This window comes from Cygnus atratus, chromosome 1 (assembly GCF_013377495.2).
Source record: "Cygnus atratus isolate AKBS03 ecotype Queensland, Australia chromosome 1, CAtr_DNAZoo_HiC_assembly, whole genome shotgun sequence".
Classification (NCBI taxonomy): Eukaryota; Metazoa; Chordata; class Aves; order Anseriformes; family Anatidae; genus Cygnus; species Cygnus atratus.
The window spans coordinates 129,871,974-129,894,750 of record NC_066362.1 but is presented as its reverse complement, the minus strand read 5'-3'; the positions used below and the strand labels follow the sequence as shown (position 1 = coordinate 129,894,750).

General features: G+C 42.8%; 1 long non-coding RNA gene across 2 annotated transcripts; it reads right to left on the bottom strand.

Moving 5' to 3' along the window:
- Nucleotides 1-16,110: 16,110 nt before the first annotated feature.
- On the bottom strand, nucleotides 16,111-22,324 carry LOC118245717 (uncharacterized). Of its 2 annotated transcripts, none has more exons than XR_007708737.1 (5): nucleotides 21,644-22,324; nucleotides 20,222-20,276; nucleotides 18,105-18,478; nucleotides 17,682-17,766; nucleotides 16,111-16,943 (listed from the first exon to the last, which is right to left on the bottom strand). It is a non-coding gene; the product is annotated as an uncharacterized LOC118245717 (long non-coding RNA). The 2 variants fall into 2 exon arrangements; XR_004777948.2 differs by having other exon boundaries at nucleotides 20,092-20,276; nucleotides 22,160-22,324.
- Between the last annotated feature and the right edge of the window lie 453 nt (nucleotides 22,325-22,777).

Genomic DNA, 22,777 nt, shown 5'->3' with positions numbered 1-22,777 from the left:
GCACATCCTGCTCAGTCTGGCCAGGGAATATCTATATGGCCGCCGCTCTCCTTCCTGTGCATCATAAACTGGGATTAGTCAATATTACCAGGGCTGTGCAGGCTGCTTCTGCAAGGTGTGTAGCACAGTGTCATCTCTTGTCTGCGTGAGCATGTAGAGAGGGAGGAGGTTTAGTGGGTACACAGGGGAGCTACCATCCACACATCCATTTTACCTACACGTGCACTTTCCTACACAGAAATGCTCACTTGCAATTTTTCCCCCTTTACCATTGCAGAAGCCTGGTTCCAGTGATACAGGAGGAGGAAATGGCATGTAGTGATTTTTTCCCCAAAATGTGTTTGGCTTTCATAACATTTTGTCTTTACAAAGAAACTCTTCCTGCTGAAGTCAAGGTACTGCATTTACTTTAGCTGCACCCACACTACCATGGACTGAGGAAAGCATCTCTTAGTTGTAGACCAGTGTTTATTTTCTATCGATAGTCATTTTAAGTACCATGTAATCTTTGATACAGAGGTACATCTATTTATTATAGAAGTGCAGGACAGCAGAGCTTTGAACACTGTGCACCAAACTTCCAAAAGAAGATGCTGCCACTGCTGAAAAAGTCATTTCAGATCTTCGAGCCTAAGGTAAGCATGCAGCTTTTGTGTCATTTGCTGAGCTTTACTAACCATAATCTCATTTCTCTTCTGTTTCTTTCTGCGCTCATTTTATCTGAGTAGCAGTGGTGATGTACCAATATCAATGTGCACAGAGAAGCAGAGGTTTATGCCACAGACCATTTCCTAGATAGCAATGGCAGGGTGACTAGAGGAACATTTGTGAATGAAAGACAAAAGTACAAAGAGTATAAAGATGTACTACCATCCCGAGGTCAAATGAATACCTTCTTCACTGAAGTTATCCTGCTTCAATCAACCAGTCATCGTTATCATACAATGCATCAAAAGCAATTGCAGACACAATCTGAGTGAGGGGAAGAGATTCAACATGACAGGTCAGGTTTACAAATATGAGACTGTGCTGAGCATCTAAGCTCTCTGATACAGCCAGGAGCAGCGTAGAGCTGTTTGGACACGGGTCACTGAAATGTTCCCCAAAAGGCCAAGCGAGGCACCACTGGGGTCTCACATTGAGTGTGGTGTGAGATTTAGTGTTGAAAGCCTAAAAGCCATGGGGCTGTTGTGGATCACCACAACCGTGCATTAGAGGAGGCCCTCTTTACCTCTACTTTGTTCTCTCTTATTCCCTGTCTCCAGTATTTTGACACTGCACTAAAATGCAACGTGCTAACATTTCAACATGGCAAAAAGGACAGGGTCTACAAGCATCCACTCACACTGCCTCATAAACCCACTTCTGATCCATCAGGATTGAAAGCAACACATGGGAGACAAGGAAAAGTGAAACTGTGGGTGATATCCATGGTCTGCGCAAGGATGGTTTACACAAACAGTGTCAAGGTCATGCTGTACATGTAAAGAAGGGTATGTGGAGGCAGAAGTGTCAAAATACTTACGGTAACAGCGGGGACAAATTTCAACATGGAGCTGCAGTACGAAATTGACACTGCGTATTTGCTGTCACCTACTGAAACAAAACATGATGGAGTAGGGAAGGGACAGAATTTCATCTGTGTCTGTCCAGATGAAAAGTGACTGGGACTAAACTCAGTTTTACACGGAAAAAGTGAAAAGGAAATTAATGCAATTTGAAATATGACATTTATATCTAAAGAACTTGTGACCTTCTTTCCATTTTTGAATTATGATTTTCAAGTGTTTTATACATCACTTTGAATTATTGCAATAATTATTTGGATATAAAAATTTTACCTTACTTGCTTAGAAAACTAGTCCTTACATAGAGCTTGTGGTTAAGCAGCAAGACTAATAAATAACCTTAGAGAATCTTTAATGTATTCCTTGAATAGATAGAATAGCCACAAAAGTGCATAATGGTCAAAAAAATCTGTTGAGCAAATATAACCTCCTATTCAGAATGTTATTCTGAATATAAATATTTATTTATGCAAATATTTACAGTGCTGATGAATTCTGCAGACTATTTTGAAGTAAAACCTGCTTGTGGAGTCATTAATGAATAGCAAAATAAAAATGGTTTTAGACCGCTTCATTTAATGAGGTGTCTTATTTCCAGAAGTACTCAAATGCCATATTGCTACATTCACCAAGCTCATTGAGAGGGTAATAACAGTGATTAATGAGCTATAGCAAGTGACTTATTAGAAGGAACTAAATACATCATTCTTGCTGACTATGAAAGGAGCACCTGAAGATACTTGTATGGGAGACTGTGAGGTCTTAAGTCTGATATACAACCAAACAAAGGCTTTACCCACCACAAGGCATCACTGAGGTGGACAAGGTGTCTTCTGGATCACCACACCAGTAAGGGTGAATGACGTTAGTGGTGTCAGGCTTGAAAAGAGATAAAGGAATGATTAGCCTGATAGCAGTTTGGGAATAAGATGGTAGGAAAGAGAAAAACATCCAGAAGTTTAATGACAGGAAAATATTTCCTAAAGGCACAAACTATGAAGAGGATCCAAGTGAAGAGGAATTCCCATCTTTAGGGTGCTTACATTACACAACACCACTAGGTCTGTTGGCATGAATTGGCCTGTGGTGGCAAGAAAATGGTGAATGCCACCAAATATTTGGTGATATTCTCTAACTGTAACATTTTTTATGATTCTAAAGCTTTGATGTGACATCCAAAGATCAAGGTTACCTCATATGGATATGCAGCACCTCAAGTACAACATGAAGAAAAAATTCCCAGAAGAGGTTATAAATTATTTTGTGGCTTGTCTGTGAGGCTCCTGACTCTTCCTTGGAATACCAAGAAACAAACTGAAACCTTTGAAAAACACTTAGGTCGCCACCCAGCACAAACACCAAGGATCTGCCAAAGAGAAGTATGATTATACTTTTGTGTCAACTGTTTCGGCTGCAATGAGAAAGCAGATAAATATAGACATGCCTGATGACGAGGAGAGTGGAGAAGGAAGAATCCATTCACTCTCAGTCTCTCTACTCCGAATTCTTATTTTTCGTAGGTCCAGGTTTTCTAGATGTGAAGGAGCCTCCTCCCCTATTCTCCCTTATACAGCAAGTCATACTGTTGCTTCAGATCTGCAGGTGGTGATATCTTCTTTCCTCTTGCTCATTTCCAGATGAAACAGAAAAGCAGACAGCAATCTGTGGCTGGCACACAGAGGTGCAAAGAAAACTCTTTTTATTTCACACCCATTGTTTTTAATTAAGGCTCCAGCAGGACCTTTCTGCACAGAGACCAAGATTACCTCGTGCAAAACTGAGGGGGTGGGATGTGGGGAATAATGAATCCTAAACCACACAAAATTGTATTCATCAAACTAATTTGGGCTATTGGGTGGCCAGGGAGCATTATGGAAATGAGGCAAGCAAGTAAAGCAACGTCTAAAGACAAGGGAACAATGGCCTGCCCTTTCCCCATCTCACATGATTGGCAATAGGCAAAAACATGATCCAGAGGCTTCATAGCCATGGTCCTGCATCTCCCTGATGCTGGCACAGCAGCTGTAGCTGCACCACAGCAGATCTTCCCTCTGAGCAGTTGACCCAGAGAGGGGATTTCTACGTGACTGAGCGTGTAGATGCTGCTGGGGCTCTGGCAGCCCCCCCCTTTTTTTTTTTTTGTGGCACTGCAATCCCAAATCACTGTTGACTGCCAGGCTAAATAAGTTCTCTCTTTGCCTTGCCTGTTTACACTCTCAAGTAGTCACAATTACCAGAGTTCTCCTTGGTCAATATTTAACCAGCTGTACATATTTTGTGCTGTAAAGCTTTCTACACATGCCTTTCACTATGCTTCTTAGATTTTCTTTTTTTCAGAATTTCCACTGCTTTGTCTGAATATTTTCCACAGAGAAGAATTTAAAGCTGTGAGCAAGGACATGTTACCTCTCATATCATTTGCTATTTGAATTGTGAGAACAGGGCGACAGTTAAGTGTTTCAATTCAACATTAAATTCATTGCACAGTGTCTTAAAATATGTTTTTGACAGCTTTTTGGCCATGTTGAAACAGTAAACCCCAGGTGTGCTTCCTAGATGGAAGGTAGAGATGAACACATCTGGAAGGTTCTGACTGAATTTTAGGCTGGGACCCAGATAACCATGATTTTGGTCCCATTTATGCCCTGTGTACCTTGCTTTCCAGGTGTGTCAGATGTGCAGGAGCAAATTGCTTTCCTGTAGCTCTCCCAGTGGGGACAAGCAAAAGAGTAGGACTGCAGGGAACAAAAACTACCAGGAAGCCCCTCTCACAGTGGGCTTACAGTCTTGATACGTACTGAGAGAAAGAGGGAGGATAAAATAAAGGGAAGAAGACAAGGTTATAGCAACACGCCTGTGGGTGGTATCATGTCTGTGGGTGGTATAACTTTCAAGCCCAAACTAAATTTTTCTTATTAACATAGTGTGACTGGGTATTGTCAAAAAGCTTAACTTTGTAGTGACTGCTAACAAAATATTTGGGAGTGGGACAAAGAAGAAGGAAATGCTTAACTTACAGCCCAGGACTGCACAGCAGTATGTGATTTGAAGCATGGTATAACTAATGGACAAAATACAACATATGAAAACTCCTAAAAAAACTGAAAATAAGCCTTAGAAAAAGAGATGCAAAATACGACATGGTTATCTGACTTACCACCAGCTCATTAAGTCACGACCAGGCACAAATACCTTTAAACATCTGATGGGCAAGCCTTACTTAAAGAAAAGCATCATGTATAATTTCAACTGTGGAACTACACTAAGGTTATCCACAGTGTTCTCTCCTGGCTTGATGGCAGGGATGAAAGCAGAACTGGGAGCTGAGTGTAGCAATGTCTAGCTTCCTCTCTAGCAATGAATTTAAACTTTTGACTGGATTAAAGTGTAGAGGAATCCAGGGCAAACATACCTGCTGATATCCCTTGACACCAATGGTCTGAATGACTCAGAGTACTGCATTTCATTCATAGCTTCTTTCTTTTCAACCATGCATGTGCTAATCTTCAGCCCTGTCCCATGTTCTTCTCCATCCTGCATGCCATATATACATAAAACTGACTGTTGCTTAAAGGAACCATGAGAGTGGTGGACTGAATCTTCAGTTTTCCCCTAGCTCCTCAGGTGGAAACATCATTTTTATCTCTTTTGTCTCTCATTTTAACAGTATGGAAACATCATTTTTAGTCTCTTTGCTGTAAAATCCAGCAGAGAATCTTGCTGAGTTCCTCCAGTGCTGGAAACTAGAACTTTGGTCCAAACTCACTTTCAGTTTTGTGAGGTCAGACTATGTCCCTGGGACTTGGTTCCTCTTGCTATAAACGCAGTAGAAAAAAAGGCACAAACAGCTACTGTAATCAAGATCTCACTCTTATTCTTACATAATCTAAACTAACACAACTTGTCATGGATTAGGCTAATGCCTAACCTCTTTGCTACCTCACAGCTTGGATAAAATCTGAACATAAAACGAGCCAGAGCCAATGCCTGGGTGACCCAATATATACTAGCCTTGTGTTATTCAGGTAATTTCATGAATATTGAAACTAAGAAAATTTTCTTTCCTACAGACTTTTGTCCTCTAGCTGATTTGTGTCTAGTGAGGTTCAAGATCTGATTAAACCATTGGCTTTGACTGGGGTTTTCACAGCTTCCTCTCCTGTAAATTCACCCTGGTGTGGTAACTTCTGACTCCGCAAGCTCAGACTGAAGCCCTTCCCTCTGTTACACTGTGATTAAAGCCTTTCTCCGCTGATGTAGAGTCTTCTCCTCCTAGACACAGATTTACATGAAACGTACTTTGTTTTTGCCTTTGTCCCTCTCAAACTTTGTTGTAGCCTGAGTTCAGATCTTGCTTAAATGGCAGGAGAGACAGGCAGACAGAGAGATACATGCAGACAACGTGGTTGCACAAGTCTTATTTCCTTTGGAAAGCAGACAAAAGAAGAAATTATCTCAAAGTGCATTTTACAAGCCTGCCTATTTTTACTCCTTGGATATTTGAATCCTCTGTGTCCAATCTGAATAAAATGCATTCAGCATGATGTTGGTGTAATGGAAAATCAAACAACTCAAGCCCAATGGCTATGAAGGAAACAAATATTGTTTCATATGTTCAACTCGCCAGAGGCCTACAAACAAAATAAGAGTAGATACAGAGATGAGATTAATAATTCAACTCTATTTTGGGGGCCTTCCAATGTTTCAAGCTCTCTCCTTCTCTCCTCTACTCACATACAGTGTCTCTTCTTTCACTTCCCTTGCGCTTCCAGGGACCTCTGTGCAGGGCAAGTCTCCCCTCCAACCATAAGATGTTGGCATATGACCCCACCCAACACTTGGCAAAGCCACACAATGAAGGCACTCTGCTTTGGAGCCCAGCAGATGAGAGCCACTCTTGTCCTCACCTACCTGAAGGAGGGGCATCACTGCATCTCTTTGGCTTTACTTCCAGCTGTCAACCACATTCCCCTGTTTCAGACTCCCAGAGCTTAGCCAGGCTTTTTAGAGCATTTAGACCAAATCCAATTCACCTCTGCAGCTGCAGATACCTTGGCACCCTGTATTTTCAAAACTCATCATGTGAGGACACCATTTATAATGGCATATGTGCTATATTAGCTGTACAGCTAATACTGCCCCATTTTTGCTAGCAGAGACATTGTACAAAACTGTCATTTAGAAAAAGTGCCATGAGTGTATGTAGGAACCAAATATCAGTAGGTGATAATCCATGCTTTACTAGCAAAGCTTTATTCAGTAACAGCGATAAACATAGATCAGAGACAGACACCATGCTATTTTTATGAGACATATTATTATTTTGATATCTTCTTCACTTCACAGTCACAGAGGAAAGACAGGATGAGTGTTGATATATCCATAGTAGTAGTATGTCGCTTGCTAAATCCCCGCCAACCAAACTGTGAAGTCAAGAATTACTATTTCACATTTATTCTGACTAGTAAGAGTCAATAATTCTATATTGGGGATTACTTCCCTTTATCCCAAATGAGTTTAATCTACTTATGTCTACCATTTCCTAAAAATAAATGACTAAATAAATAAAATAAAAAGCATTTTTCCAGTTCTATAAGCAACAGTTCCTTTACTTGATTGTGTTACATTTTTGCCAGATGAACTTCTTTGACATGAGCGTTCATATGAAGCTAATAAAAACACCCCTAGTCCTCTTAAATATTTCCATCCCTAAGCCCTACATACTTTAATTGTATATATTCGGTAACATCTGAGAATTAGCCAATTAGGTATTTGTTAGCAGACTACCAAAAGCATTCCCTTCAGTATAGGAAAAAGCTTGGGAACACGCTGTGTCAGGCACCCTGTGCTAGCCATCTAAATTATTTTTTGCAGGATCTCTTTTTGCTCTGGTTGTCTGTGACTTTGGTAGGTTTTTTTGTTTCTTTGTTTGTTTTAAGTCACATGTCCAACTCTGCATTTTACTCCCTAGTGCTTTCATCAAAACCTGCAGAGAATGTGCTGGAAGCACAGCATTTCCCCACTAGCCTTCTTTTTGATTAGAAATTCATACTCTCAAACTGAAAATCACCCCTGTATTCACCGGAGGCAAGAAATGATTTATGGGCAGGTTCATTTAACAGTGGCTGTTCATAAGGAAAGATAAAACATTTTATATGTGAGGGACCAAGGCCAAAGCTGCCCTCTCTGGCATTGTTGATCAATGCCTAGGCTTTGCTAGAGCTGTGATGCAAAAGCTGCCACTGCTGTTTCTAAAGATGCTGGGGACCTGGGGCCATGCTCCACTATAGAGCATAACTCCCTCCAAACTCATATTTTCCTTTGAAAAACTTTTGTTTATGAAAGAACCCAAAAGGGTTCCCAGAGAAGGGCTGAATGACCACAATGATCTGCAATGTTTATCTAAAGGCCCCTGCCAGAGCCCTGCTGATGCATCGAGCACTAGGATATATTTAGCACCAGCCATCTCTGCAGAAAAGGCTCCTATTTTCATTGGTGCAAAACATTTGCTTTTTAACTTTCGTTATCCTGCAGGATCTATGCAGTGAGAGGACCTGTTTTTTCTTCCTCGAGTGGCCAGTCCTGGCTCTTCTGCTACAGACACGGAGGCAGTGAGATGCCCAGCTTCTCTCTTAGCCCCTGTGTGAGGGGTACATCTTTACTACAGCCCTTGTGCTCAGGCACTTCAAATGCTTCCTCTTCTCTTTTGGCCCCAGATCTACCAGATGAATGCAAACTCCTAAAAAGATCAGGAGACAGATGTATTCCAAGTACAACAGCTGCTGCTTCCTTCTCCCCTACTTACTGTTGCTGCTTCAGTAATGCTGAGTTCACACAATGCCCCAGTGAGGATAAAGAGCAACACTGTGTGTCCTGAGTTTCACTTGTTAACGCCCTACTGACTGCGGCTTTTCCTTCAGTGTCACTGTCACAGGGGTGACATTATCATGGACCAACATTCAGTTTAAAAGGAGGAAATATTTCAATTGTTTTTGCACTGATAACCCAGGCATCTGCTGCCGCAATGTAATCCATTGGTCCGAGCAGTGGTGGCATCGCTGTCCTTTCCCCCACAATATACATGTTCTGTGGGTGCCATTAAGTGCTCGCAAACCTTTATCAGAAAATTCACTTTCTGCAGCTTTTCCCAAGTGCTGGACTTGGCCAATGTCTCCCACAGCATATTCAACTTTTCTGGGAGGACTACAACTTTGGGATCCTCGGCCTTTCCTGATTTATGTCCCTTTGCTTTTGGTGTTTTGCGCTCTCTGTCCAGTGTGCAGGGTGAGCACCCTCTCCATCCTCTGCAGGGTTACCAGGGGAGCTAGTAGCATCCTTTGCTCTTGCTGTCTGCTTGGGAGCAAACCAGAGTTCTTCCAGGAGGCTCCATGTTTTGGTGCAGCCCATGGAGTCCATCTGGTCTCCTACTAGGGGCCATCTAAGCCCCTCCAATTCACCATCTCAACTCTCCTGATTTCATCCACTCACCAACATTTTTCCCCAGCTCTCTGTCTTCAGACACATTTCACATGAGAGCTACTGTCTGTGGCACAGCTTCACACTCTCCTGATGAGAGCCTTTCAGCCACAGCTCTTCATGGATGTCAGAGCCACTGCAACAGATCAACAGATGAGGAAAAGGAGGGGACTTGACTGGCCCAAGTGGAAATCCTCCATCCACTCCACCTCCCCTGAAGGCATGTCTTGGGTAGATGGACCACAAGTTTCTGATTCACTGCAAAACCTCCTAATTTTCTGGTGTGGAAGGATTTGCTTAGAGCCCAGTTCCAAGCTAACCTCCAGGTGAAAGAGACTGTAATCTCAGTTTCTGTGTGTATTTTTTTTTCTCGAGCTATACTTTTCTTCTGTTAGTTAAACAGCTAAGTGAGACAAACTTGCTTATTAGTGATAATACTATCTGCATTTTGTGCAGAATGTGGTATTACCTGCCTCAGCCTGTTGTGTGTGGGAGGGACCTGCTGGTCCTGCTGTGAATAACCACCACTGTTTTTCTGTAGCTGATCAGAGGACTGAAAAACCAAGGATAATGAGAAATATAACTCCTACCCAAAAGAGAAGGCACAGTCTCTGGCTTAATTTACATAGCTACATTCAGAGTTGATCTTGACTGCAGCTGTGTTCAGTTTTTTTAGCAACAGCACCAGAAAGACATTTATATAAGCAGAGCATACAGGCACAAGTGTAGCAATATCTGACAGACCATTAAATGGATTTTTTTTAATGGGAAAGTGTCTATATATACACTTCATTAGAGTTTTGGGGAAAATTTACCTCAGAAGTCCCATAAAGAAACAAAGCAGAGCTCTCTACCATGAACTTTAAGTACGACTATATTATTGAACCTTCTTGTTGCATGAAAATTTAATTTGTTTTCCACATAATTTATTTCCCATTTAAATATCTTTTTAATTGCTCTCTAGATGCTAAGCAAAATAAAATATAATTTACAGCACTTTTAGTAACAAATCCATTGTTCATTTTCCTATGGAGCTTAACAAACTAGCAAGGCGATTTTAAAGTAGCTTGTATTCAGATAGACCTGATGGTTTTTTTTAGAGAAAATGTGTGCCAGCTTCACAGCCTGAGAGTGAGAATACACCTTTCTTTTTTCAACAATTCATGCAGAAAAACGTGAAATGTTGTCCCAGCTGAAAAGAACGGTTCGTGCAAGACTTTGGGGGAGACTGTACAGCACAGGAACACAGCAATCGGCATGTTCCTCTTTTCAGGTCATTGGGATTTTCATATGGCAATTATATGCTTTTGCTTCAGAGAGGAACTGCCACAGTACACTGGGCATGAATAAAAATTGAATAGTAGGCTATTTATTTTGAGGTCATACCTCCCTGGTATCATTCAGCACAATGAAGTTATATTTAAGTTAAATAAATTAACTACATTTCTCATTCTCATTTTTTTGCCTAACTGCTCTGCAGTCCCAGATACCATACAATCATGTAATGAAAGACAGATGCTGCTATAAGAAGCTTGTAGGTGAAACGGACTATGCACAGAAACAGGAGACCTATTAGAGACGGGGAGTTATCAGACCAATAGACCTTATTAATTTAATGTTTTTTTCCAGAGCCATCCCAACCAAACTTTAACTGAAGTGCTACAATTAGGAGCATGATCACCTGAGGCCCCCCGTGGATCTGATGAAGAAGGATGGTCTCTGCAGAGGGAGGCTTGGAGCTCAGGTTAGCACCAAGGGGAATCCCACGCTCAGAGCTTGGCCTGCAGACTGAGCACAGCAGCATGTTGGCCACTAAGGATGAGCAAGCCCATGCCTGTCTGCCACACTGCGCTGTGCCCTTTCTACTGTCCCTGTAATTTCTGGATGAGAGGGAGCTCCAGCTGTGCACCTGGCAAACCTAGGCTTTGCCCCTTTCTCTAAGGTCCTGCACCCCAGAGTGGCATTGACCCTTCTGCCTGGCATGGAGGTTGCTGCTCTGAGCATCCTGGCTGGGGGCTCCACATTCCACACCACCGGGGCCATCTGCTGTCTCCCAGAGCCACTCATGTGCCAACATCTGTCACCAGCCATGTGTGAATGCCACCAAAGCTCCTACTGGGCACTAATCACTTGTGCACCCCAGCACCACAAAGCCAAACTCATGTCAACTTTCCAAGTGATCCTACTGGTGTGTTTTTTCCAGTCAGCACTCAACTGTGTGCTCTCAGTGCTATATTTGGTTGATGTTCCTTATCTTTATATTTTCCTTTCTTTTTTGTTGATGTTTTTGGTTGATACCACGGAATGTTTTCTGAATCATAAATCTGTTATTCAACAATCTCTCTTTGTCCCCCATGGAACATTTTTATCTGATGCTCCATTATTCTGCATTTAGTAACAAGAGAACTGTGTACCTATCATAACACCATAGCCAGCTCACAAGGCTTTTGTCTTGAATAGTGTCCAGACTTCTCACTTTTCAGGTGGCCTTTTTGATTAAATCAAGAAGTAGCAGCTTTGAAGACAAAAAGCACTCGTCTTTTTTCTGTAAACCAGGTACCATTCAGGTATTTTGGTGAAAGATGTATTGTTCATCAAAATTATGGTTTATGGCAAGACAGAAATTATTCCTAGAATTTAACAGAACATGTGATTTCTTCAGCTAGAAGATAGATATTAAGAAAAAGAAAAAGTATGTTATCATTTTTGTTGCTTCTCAAAACAACATATGGAACAAGAGTTAACAATAAAAGGGCTTAAGTCCTGAAAATAAAATTTAGCATTTCTTTTTAGGTCAACTCAAAAAAAAAAAAAAGTCATGCAACTTGAAAAATGTCTTTTAAGTATAATCTGATTCACCCAGAAGATTGAAGAACTCACTGTTCTGGCCTTACTTTGTGTGTCAATAACTGATCGAGCCTTAAGAAACATCTCTGGAAATCTTGGCTTCTAAGTCCTGACATTGTACAAGTGCTATTGGCAATGCAGTATTAGAAATATTTCAGTACAGACTACTCTACGTGGTGGTGCAGAAATCCTTCCTTCAACCATCCTTCAGGTGGTTGGCAAAACAGTAGGAAGCTGCCACTTATTCCAACCAAGTCTCAGAGAAACTTAGTTTTGCAGCTGGGTATGACTCCCCAGTCAGAAAAGGACAAGTCAAAGCCTGGTGTGATCTGAATTCCACAAATTGACTATTTTTCTCCCTGCTTTGGGCAGGCTGTAAAAATAGCAAAGATACTGGTACTGGTTCTGGAAGAAGACTTACAGACCAACAGCCTGAGAGCCACCAGAAGCCTGGGATCCAGCTGGAGAAATGAACCTCATGGAAACCAAATCCATAGAGGATCCACAGGGAGACGAATTCCTGAAGCTGAATGTGAGCTGATTTGGGGAGTATGTTGTATACAGGAGTAAACAAGACACTGCTGTAGGGTACAGATAACCAAGGTTCAAATCCCTGTACCCTCTTTGGTTCACACAGGGGGGTTGAACCGAAATCTGCCACATCCCAAAGTGCTCTGTCTGAAACTAGTGCATGCAGCTTTCTCAATTTCTCCTTCTGGAGATGTTCTCTTGTGAGTAAAAATTTGCATATCAAGAAAGAAGAAATGATTCTCCAGCCTTAGGATTTGAAATCTTACCTCAGTCGGGGTGTGGTTATGTATATGGCTCTCACTCGGGTTTCAGCCAGGGAGAGCAAGCTCTGGAGGCGTGCTGTGTCTCCAGCATTTTGACTGTGTGCTGCTGACTATCTCAGGTGGATAATTCCCAATCCCTCTCATTGGACAAGGAACCTCTGGGCTTGACAAATTGCTCAAATTATTGTCAGAGTGGATGTCAGTTTCTGTGCTAACACAATGTTTTTTTCTGATGAAAGCATTTGCAATTGGGAGGAAACAAAACAAAACAAAAACAAAACCAAAAACTGACAAGTTCCATGTTTGTTATATGTGCGTATTTGACTATATGAGAATTATGTGTGGTTGTTTTTATTTAAAAAATGAGCAAACAAAACAACAACAAAAACAGATAAAACATGCATAGTATATCTCATAAAGATTAATTTCCAGTGAATTCACCTGAATTTTCCTCATTAATTTAATAGAAAGCAACATAGAACCACCAGTCCCTGTTTTAATTATTCTGCTATTAATTATACTGCTACTTATACATTGCTTATTTCTTATAATCAGAGCTACTTATTCCCACTGTAGAAAGAAAGGAGCGGAGGGCTTCATTTAAACCATGTTTGTATTAAGAATTGAAATAACTTCAACTTTATGAACAAGTCAAACACCTGTTACAATTCTGTTAGCTTGGCAGCTCCTGCTCTTTGTTTCTTTTGGGGTGACCAAGGCAAAGTGGTTGTTTCAAAAGCACCCCTGTGAATTAGAAGTTTAGGCTCTCAGGCTTTCCCTCTTTTAAAAGCATTGAAAAGGAAAAGACAAAATCAAAACCACCACAAAAAAAAAAAAAACTGTCTCACAGATAGCCTCAGGATAAGCCACTAATCTCACAGGCCACAGTTTTCCAAAGAGCCCCAATACTGCACTAATTACCTGAAGTGCTGGGAGCAAAGATTTGGTGCCCTGGCTCCACCTCGGCCAGCTGCACCTTCCCCCTGCACAGGGCTGATGCCTTGCTTGGGTAGGTTTTCAATCAAGTCCTCAGAGCACACAGGGAACTGAGACTGGCCACCACATGATTTTTCATTTCTGTTTTCAGGGCTGCTAAACCTTTTACTACTTTTGAAATCGTTCCTGAAGGGGAAGAAGTACTAGCTAGGGCTAAAACAAAAGTACATACTCAAGAACTGTAAAATGAACTTTTCCACATAATTAGCTCAGTTTTAAACAGTGGACAAATTTCTCCTTGTAGTAAGTTTGCCATGAGCAGAGTGCAGGAACCTGGGATCTGACATGTACAGGAATAATCCTATCCTGACAAACCTGACATAATAAACCACCACATTCTTGTGGTATTGCAAAATATGTAAATCATTTTTTTTGGAATCTATTTTAATTAAAATCTTTTTCTTTTTTTTTTTTTTCTGGTGAAATGTCAATGAGTTGTTATTCGTAATGTAAACTGACTTGGCAGTCAAAACATCTACATCTAAAATTCAACAGTCTCAACATATTTTAGAGAACACTGAAGACAAGACTGTGGAGGCATGGGAAAATATTACCATCAGCATTTATGGGTCTTGTAGCCTCCTCCTCATCAAGACACTGCCGACTGAAAAGCCATTTTGCTTTCTGCCCTCCAACCTCACAGCCTGGTAGCATGGTGGCAGGGTCTTGCAGCCTGAGGAAGAGCCTGACACATCCAGTGACATTAAGCATGCTCAAAGTTTTAAGATCCTGCTTAGCTGAATTAGGAACTAATTTATTCTGTGTATGCACCAATGCATACAAAACTCAGCTGCTCTGATGGTTATTCATTGTACTCTGCTCAAAGTCTGGTGGCAGTTGTCTACTAGCAAGAGCTGGCAAGTGTATTGAGAGCATCTACAGCGTTAAAAAAGAGGGGCAGATTGGGTTGACCTGATCCAGACCAAATCTGGCTGGGAAAGGGGCAGTGATGCCCTGATGTGGTAGGTGGGTGCTCTCCCAGGCTGTATCCACACCTGTGCTCAGCACTGAGCCTCTCACTCCTGGCTCCCCGAGCAGCCAGAGGGGGGTCTTGCTGAAAAGCGCTGGTGTTCCCTGTCGCCTGGGTTTCTCCTGGGCACTGGCAGATAAGGAGGGAAGGCTGTGCATCCCAGAAGGCAGTTGGGAGGCAATACTATTACTGGCAAGTGCAGCCAGGCGCTGAAGTTTCCATGTAGCTCCACAGAGGAGATATCAGCCATTGTGCACACCAGCCAGTGCTCTGGTATCTCCACCTCACCCTGGCTTTGAAGAACAACATACAGCTTTCTGTTCCAATGGTTACTTTCTTTTTGTGTATGCTGACAACAATTAATTGGCTTTTTAGCTTTTTCATACTTTTTCCTTCTTTTATCTGTCCATTTTACACCTCCATTTGCTATTCATTATGCTTTTAGAACTACAGTTTTTCTCTGAATGCATTTAGAATTGTATTATATGTTTGACAAAGCTGCTTGTCTGCCTCTACTGTATGGGCTTTGTGGCTTGACTTTACTGTGGTAAAAATTAAAGAAAGTTAAAAAAAACAAGAAAAAAGAAAAAAAGCAGAGACTACAGAAGGAGCTTCAGTGTCCAAATCATCCTTGCAACCAAGCAGGAAGTCTCTCTCCGTGGTCATGCCACAGGCTGTTACGCATAGAGGTTGCACAAGTCATTTAGAAATTAGAAGAGCGTTGTGTGCTTCCTGTGCAGATCTGGAACTGGCGAGGCCCTTAGTGACCCTCAGCTCCTGCCAGCCACATCTGGGGCACCTGCTAGACCTTCTGCCTGCACAGGGTTCTGCATTGTTCCAACAATTAAACATTTAGACAGTCCGACGGCTGCTCCTGGAAAGCTGGGCCTGGTATGTTCTGTCTTGGTTTCAGACTTGGAGGTCTCCCTGTACAAGGCCTTCTGTCCCTCAGTACTTCTAAGATTTTTAAGACAAAAGAAAAAGATGAACAATTGAGATTTATTTATTTATTTTTCCTATTTTGGGTTCATCATTTTTCAGCTTCAGTGTCCGTCATGGTGGAAGCAAAGATATCTTCGCAACATGTAAAGGCTCATGAATCACTAACTTTGGGTGAGAGGGACATGATGTGGTCCACAGTGAATACAACCAAGTGGCAGATGAATGTGTCCATGTTCAGTTTAATGGCTGTTTAGCTCACAGGTTCACTGTTTAGAAATGGAAGGACCTGAAGTTTAGATGTAAAAATACTTTTGAAAAGCCACAAGCCGTTGACATAAGTGGCTAGATTTTCAAGTGTTCTGTCTGCATTTTCAAGTGGAGTGGCTGTAGCCAGCTGTCAAAAAGTACCAAATCCCCAGTGCCTTGAGCAACATTGCATTCATGGACAATTGCTTCTGGTGTAGTAATGAAGGTGAGTCTATTTGTGAGTCTGTCCACAGTGATGGGGCTGGCCACAATACAGAAAACAAAACAAAACAAAACGAAAACTTTAACAGAGAAAGAGTTTCAAATACTAATGTGGAAAACATTTGAAAGTCCCTTTTCAACAAAATATGTTGTTTCTTTTTTTCACCAAAATGGTGTTTTCCAGGAGGAACTGCAGCTTTTCATAATTTTCTTATATATGTCAGAAATCCCCAAAGTCCAAATCATTCTTCATCAAAAACCTTTATTGCTTTTTAAGTAAAAGTTTGGTAACAATAAATATATGCCTTTGCTAAAAGCATATACAACAACACTTTGGAAATGTTATATGCTGTTCAGATCTATTTCATTGCTCTTCTTCCCCTGATAATTGCAGTTCTCACCTCTTAAAAAGAAAACACAAAGATAGAAAAATTTTAGACACCCCAAACCATCACCTCATGGCCACTGTCCTCTCAGCTATCAAGAGTCATTTTTAGTCCTCAGCAAGCTGCCAAGCAAGACAATCAGAATGTAATATGTTAAGAAAGCCTCCTCTGAAACCACCTGTCCCAGCCAGAGCTTCCTGAGTTTAGAAGGTTTACGGGAATTATGGTACGGATGTTGGCTGGCAGTGGAGAAGGAGAGGCAAGAGGCAGGATTCGTAATTCTCAGTCCTTTCTTTGGCCTGCATTGAGTGGGAGGAAAGGTGGATTTTGTTTCTTTGGAATCATACTGGATAACAGTGAGGGGAGAACTAGCAAGTCATGAATGTGCGGACTGGGAAGAGCATGTCCCTGGCACACCTTGAGAAGTTTCCTGCTGCTCCCTGGAGCTGAATCTGAATTTCAAGACTGCAGGGTTGATCCCGGTTTGCCTTGCACCCTGGTGGAGATGAAAACAGACAAACCACTGGGAAGAAAAGCAGGTAAACAAAGGGCCATTTGCAAATTGAGTTGGCTCTCTTTCAAATGCATACAGAAGCAGACAGGAGCACTTCTGAAAAAAATTCCCCCCTTTGAGAGCCGTAGTGCATGGGGTTCATAGCTGCATAATCTCACTAGCTGTTGCTCCGAAGGCAACTATAAATATCAGGTTGTTGCAAGAAAACCCACAAAGGTTTCCTGTTTCTTATGGTTCAAGATAAAGGTTGCACACAGCATGGGCTCCGTTCTTTAGAGCAGTTGTTTTCTAACGGGCTAGAGTGAAAGATCTACAATTAACTCAATTTCAAGCAGCTTATAAGTTTTCAAAGTAATTAAAGTCATTTGGCACAAATGGCTGTGCCACCAGAAGCTGAAAAGCGCAAAACTGTGGGCGGGTTTGGTACAAAGCATGGTCCCACCTCCTAGAAGAGAAAAAGCACAAGACATGAGTTTCTCTTAGTGGGGAGAACCACAGGCTGGTTTGTAACCTCAGTGAAACAATGAACATGGCTGTGCTTCAGCTCAGAGCAAAGGCTGGCTGCTAGCCGCTGCTGCAGCAGCAGTGGAGATTTCTGAGGCTGTGTCATGAACCAGGGGGAAAATATTGCTCACGCTTGTAAACCCAATCTGTTTTAAGGAAAAATAAATAAATAAATAAATAAATAAATAAAAGATCTGGGGAAAAAAAGAGAATGACCTTTCAGCACAGTAATCTATCCACCACGGCGGACTGCATCTCCTGCACTATCCTCTTCTGGTGGCTTCTTTCCAGCTCGTTCCCCCTGGAAACAAGAGGGGCTTGAGCAATGCGAGAGAAGCAGTGAGTCAGTGTGCACAGTACCGCAGCGGCTGCCCTGCTGCCGTGTGCATAGATGTATCTGAGCAGCCCTGGAGCACGCTCCCAGTGCCGGCGAGGAGCAGCAGCTTTGGCAACGCAGAGACAGCGTGGGCTGGGGAGAGCAGAGGAGCAGTGTGCACACTCTGGGGACCCTGCACAGGCACAGCATGTGCCAAGAGCTGAACCTCAGCTTGCTCTAGTGATGCAGCTACGTAAGCTCATAGACTGAGCTGAATACAAGGGTGTTGCAGTGATGTGAACCGACTTGGAGATAAAAATCACCTCATCTCCTCTCGTACCAGGTCCCACTGGGGATGCTGCTGACACGGCTTTGAGGTTTGTGCTTGGCAGAGCTTCAGGTAGGGCACAGAGAAATGCGAGGGACTTGTGCTGGTGTGCACAGTTTCAGCATCTCCCTTCAGCTGACAGACCAAGCATCCTTCTTAAGAGGAAGGCAGGAGCTGGTGTTGCTTCTAAGAAGCTGTGTGCAGAAGCGCTAAAGGAGACGGCTGCTGTCCCTCGGTGAGGCTGCAACACCCCCAGCACCTCTCTCAGGCAGAAAGCAACAAACAAGTCTGGGACTGGATCACTCAAACTTGTCTCACCACAAGCTTCTCTGCTTTTTTCCACCATGTGACAGAAAGGCAGTACCGCACCTGACAAAAAAAAAAAAAAAAGTCAGTTTCCAAAGGCTGATGCTTGAACAACCCCCAGACTGCTGGTGAAAAGGAAGTTAGCATGAGCTGCTGTGTGAAGCATTATTTAGCTCATCTCACAGGGGAACCACACGTATATCTAGTTTTTCTAGCCCTGATACTGAAGCCCTTGAACTGAAGCTGAGAGTAAGCTTCATTTGGACCCATTATCAGCTCAAGACAGCATTGCTCATGGAACTAGGAAATGCTCATCCCTGCTTGGGTGGAGGGCAAACACATTCACTAAAACACCACTATGCAGCAGCGTTAAGCAGCGGGTCTGTTGGTTACTTTAACCTCCGTGGCATGAAATCCTCAAGTAAGACCTAGTGTTTGCATTGGACTTTCACCACTGAATTTCACCTGAAAGTGTACATACACTTCACCAGCTCTTTCTTTTAAATCTTAAAACAAAGTGCAGAAACTCTTGCTCAGCTGCCCCCTAGCTTAGCGGCTGTTAAATTTCATGGACACTTTGCTTTATGAAATTCTCACAGTTCCCTTTCTGTCCAGAAGTATTCTAGTCCTGATCAGACCGGGCAACAGGATACCCCCTCATCTTTAAGCCCATTTTATAGTTAAAGCCAATGTGTTCCTCCTATATCCTCCCCTGAGAAAGCCAGGCAGGGTAGATTTACCTTGAATATGCTTAATACTCACCAGCAGGATCTTCACAGAGTTCAGTTGCTTCATTCATTTAAAGCACTTACACAGCAGCTACAGCTTCCTTTTGTAATAACTTTATGTGCTTTCCCCATACTCTGGGCTAATTTCTGCTTACTTGTCCAAAACATTTCCCTTTCAGCTCATCCTGATGTATTTTGAGAGGGTTCTGTTTTTATCTTAGATTTCTTTATTCTTGATGACAATTTGGCCATGTCTGCCCCAAGTGTCTGTGCACACAAGGTAAGTCCTTCCATTAAAGACATGCAGAGGACTGTAAGGGATATCTGCCATCTGACACACATTGGCAGCTCACCCTGCTCTGCACCTTGTGAGCACACAGACATTCATGGCAGCCTTTCCTCATTTCCAGGTTGCTCCGCAGCCTGGATGGATACACACCCACATTTGCCAGACCACAGGTTAGTCAGGATGGGACTAGTCCTCGCTCCTACTGATGAAGCAAGATCCCTGCAGTGACTGAAATGCAGATGACACGTGGCCACAGAGGGAAAGCAAAGGAACAGAACCGAGTCTGTCTGCCTTATACAACACATAAGTAGTCAAACCACCAATTATTGAAAATACACGGGGGATGGGGCAGCACCACACTCCAATTTTCAGGTACTGCTGCTATCGAGTCAGATGCAGGATACTTGTGTATGGGACACGGCATGGACCCATATCACATCCTGCTCCTGGGCTGAGGCTGCAGCCTGGCAGCAAGCACAGGGAGCAGGCAGCAGGACTGAGAGCACTTCACCTGACCGATGTCCTGCTCTGTGATCACTTTGAGAACCCCCTGGCAAAGCGTGCAGCTGTCAGCTGGACAGGCCTCAGGGGATCTCAGCAAATTAAGCCTGACCCAAGGTGGGCTGGGCGTTAAACTTTTGTAAAATGAAGCATCTCACCCAGGATGTAGTAGTTTAGATGGTTGATAAAAGTCTCTTTGAAGTAAGTTTTTGGTTTCAGGTTGCACCTAGCCTGATAAGAGAGAGCACTACTGTGGAAAGGAGCTATCCCACTCCTCCCTTGTCCCACCTGCAACTGCCATAGGGTGAGTCAGTTCGGCTGGAGGACCTGGCAAAAAACAACCCTGCAAAACATAGGAAAAAAAGAAAAAATATCATTAGATCAGCCACTGCATCCTCTCATCCTCTAGCCAGACAATTACCAATTCAAGGCAGAGAGAAAAGCCAAGAAGTCTTTGGAAAGAAAATCATTTGGAAGGGCCTCCTATTAGCTGATGTGTAATGCAAACCCACAGCCTCAGGGGCCCAGGTAAGGAAAGGCAGCAGCTGAGCCTCAGGTACACCTTTCCTTCTGCCAAGACTGTTATGGGAAAGTATTCTTTGCCAGTAAGGCAGGCACATTTTAAACAGCCAGGGATATTTACTCAGTGATCTCCTATCATAACCCTTCAGGCTCCAAGGCTCCCATGTGAGCTCCTTTCAAGAGGTCTTGATGGAGCTAATGTCTCACGGGCACTCAAATCACTACAGCAGGAGACATTTCTCTGTAGGTAGAGGGTGGGATCTGCAGAGAGATCGATGTACCCTTTCATGGCCTGATTTCTACACTGTGCTCTGCAGAGGAGAGTGGTCAGCTTGGGTTTCTCTTGACACAGAGATGTTTGCCCTCTTACAGAGCAGGGACCAAACCCTTCCACCAGGCTGCATAATCTGGCTCAAGAAATCTGGAAACATAGGCCTATGCAGCTAAAGAGGAGAAAGCAGAAAAATACTGCACCCATAAGAAAATCTGGGGCAAAAAATAGATCCTGTTCTGGGGAGGCCTGCACTCTGACATGTCCCTGTTAAACCCAGTGGAATGCAGAGATACAGAGGAAAGCAAACGTACTCGGTCCATGTACCTCATTTCTTGGCTGCACTGTTCTACTCCCTGTAGTCAAGTGTAGTGTTTTTGTTTTGGTTTTGGTTTGTTTTGTTTTTCCAAATGCCATTTTAATGATTAGGATGTAGTTTGTACTGCAGCAGAATTTCCTCTGCTAAGAGTGGATTCATCTCTGGTGCATGTAAATGGGCTTTTTAACTCTGCAAGGAACACTTTGTGCATTTGTGTTTTGTTTATTTGTAGTTCAAACTTAACTGTGCTTGACATGAGCCCTGATACAAAGAGATTTCCCAAATGCTAAGGGCAATCCAAAATCACTAATCACTTTGGCAAATCCTGGCTATAATGGTGCCTGATTTAAAGCCCAATAAAGTCAATGGAAAGAATTTCCTCTGACTTCATTGTCTGTCAACCACGTTCATAAAATTCCCATTCATGTCTGTACAAGATACCTAAGCACAGGGATGACAGAACAGGGTGCAGAAGGTTGTCAAACCACTCCCATAAAAGGTTGCCAAATGACTACTGCTTTTGCTTTCCAATCAAAAGCCTGTTGGGCGCTCCAGGTTTGTATGTCATTCATGTCTACTCCCAAGGATGGAGACCTACCATTTGTTTGGCATGGCTTCCACCTGTCCACAGTGCTCTGATCATCTTCATTACAAAAACAGAGTTTGGTTTAAAATGGCTTTTTCTGTTAGGTGGGAAGACCCTCTTTTTCTCCACACCTTAACAGCAGCAAGTTCTCCACCTGGCAGAGCTCCCCCAGGAGGTGCCTCCTCCCTTGCCCCCCTGCAATCGCCTTCCTGCTTCTGCAAGAAACAATTCCCGGTGTATGAGTCCACCTCCAGCAACAGGAAAGCAGAGGAGCAAACTCTTAAGTGAGACAATATTGCTCAATCCAACTTTTAAATGCATGCAAGAACACGATGGCACATCTTTGACGCGTGCATTCACATTGCACTGGCACACTCAAGCCTTGCTCTTGTTCCCCGAGTTCTCTTTTCAAGCGATGCTTCTCTATCAGTACCACTGAACGCTTCTGTTACTTCCCACAGATGGCACTTCTTCCTCTGGATAATTACTGAGAAGCTGGGTCCCAAGAGAAAGAGGGAAAAGTCTAACCTGGGTAATTGTGCAGGGTGAGGGAACGTGTCCCATGTGTCACCCATGCTGCTCCGCACCTCCGTCAGCATGCAGAGCTGCGCACCAGTCGGCACATACACATCTTTCTGCCTGGACTACCAGGCTTCGCCTAAAAGACAGCAAAATATCAAATCTCACTGCCTAACGCTGACACAGCTCAGCCTTCATAGTTTAAGAAACTGGAGTCAACACCTAACCGTTTCATTCTAACTGAAAATAACCTCTCTGAGAAACTGTGATGCAATTTAGGAAGAAATTCCCCATATTTGGCAACAAACTTGCCTCATTCCAGAAACCTTAAATCACGCTGACTAACCACAGGCATACTTTTGATCTGAACATTAACTCTTTTTCTTTCATTAAAGGAAATATCATCATTTCTGCTGATTCCCATATTTGAGAAGAGACAGGGGGACCCAGCTGGGAATTTCAACTTTTTGTCTGATTCATTCCTTTGCCTAATTCCTCATCTTCCTAAATAAACATCCTTCATCCTAGACGTGAAAAGAAATGCTTTCATTTTTGCTTTGCAGAAATTATATTAATTACATTAAAATAAGTCTCAGCTATGAAAACAGGCAATGTAACTGACAAGTA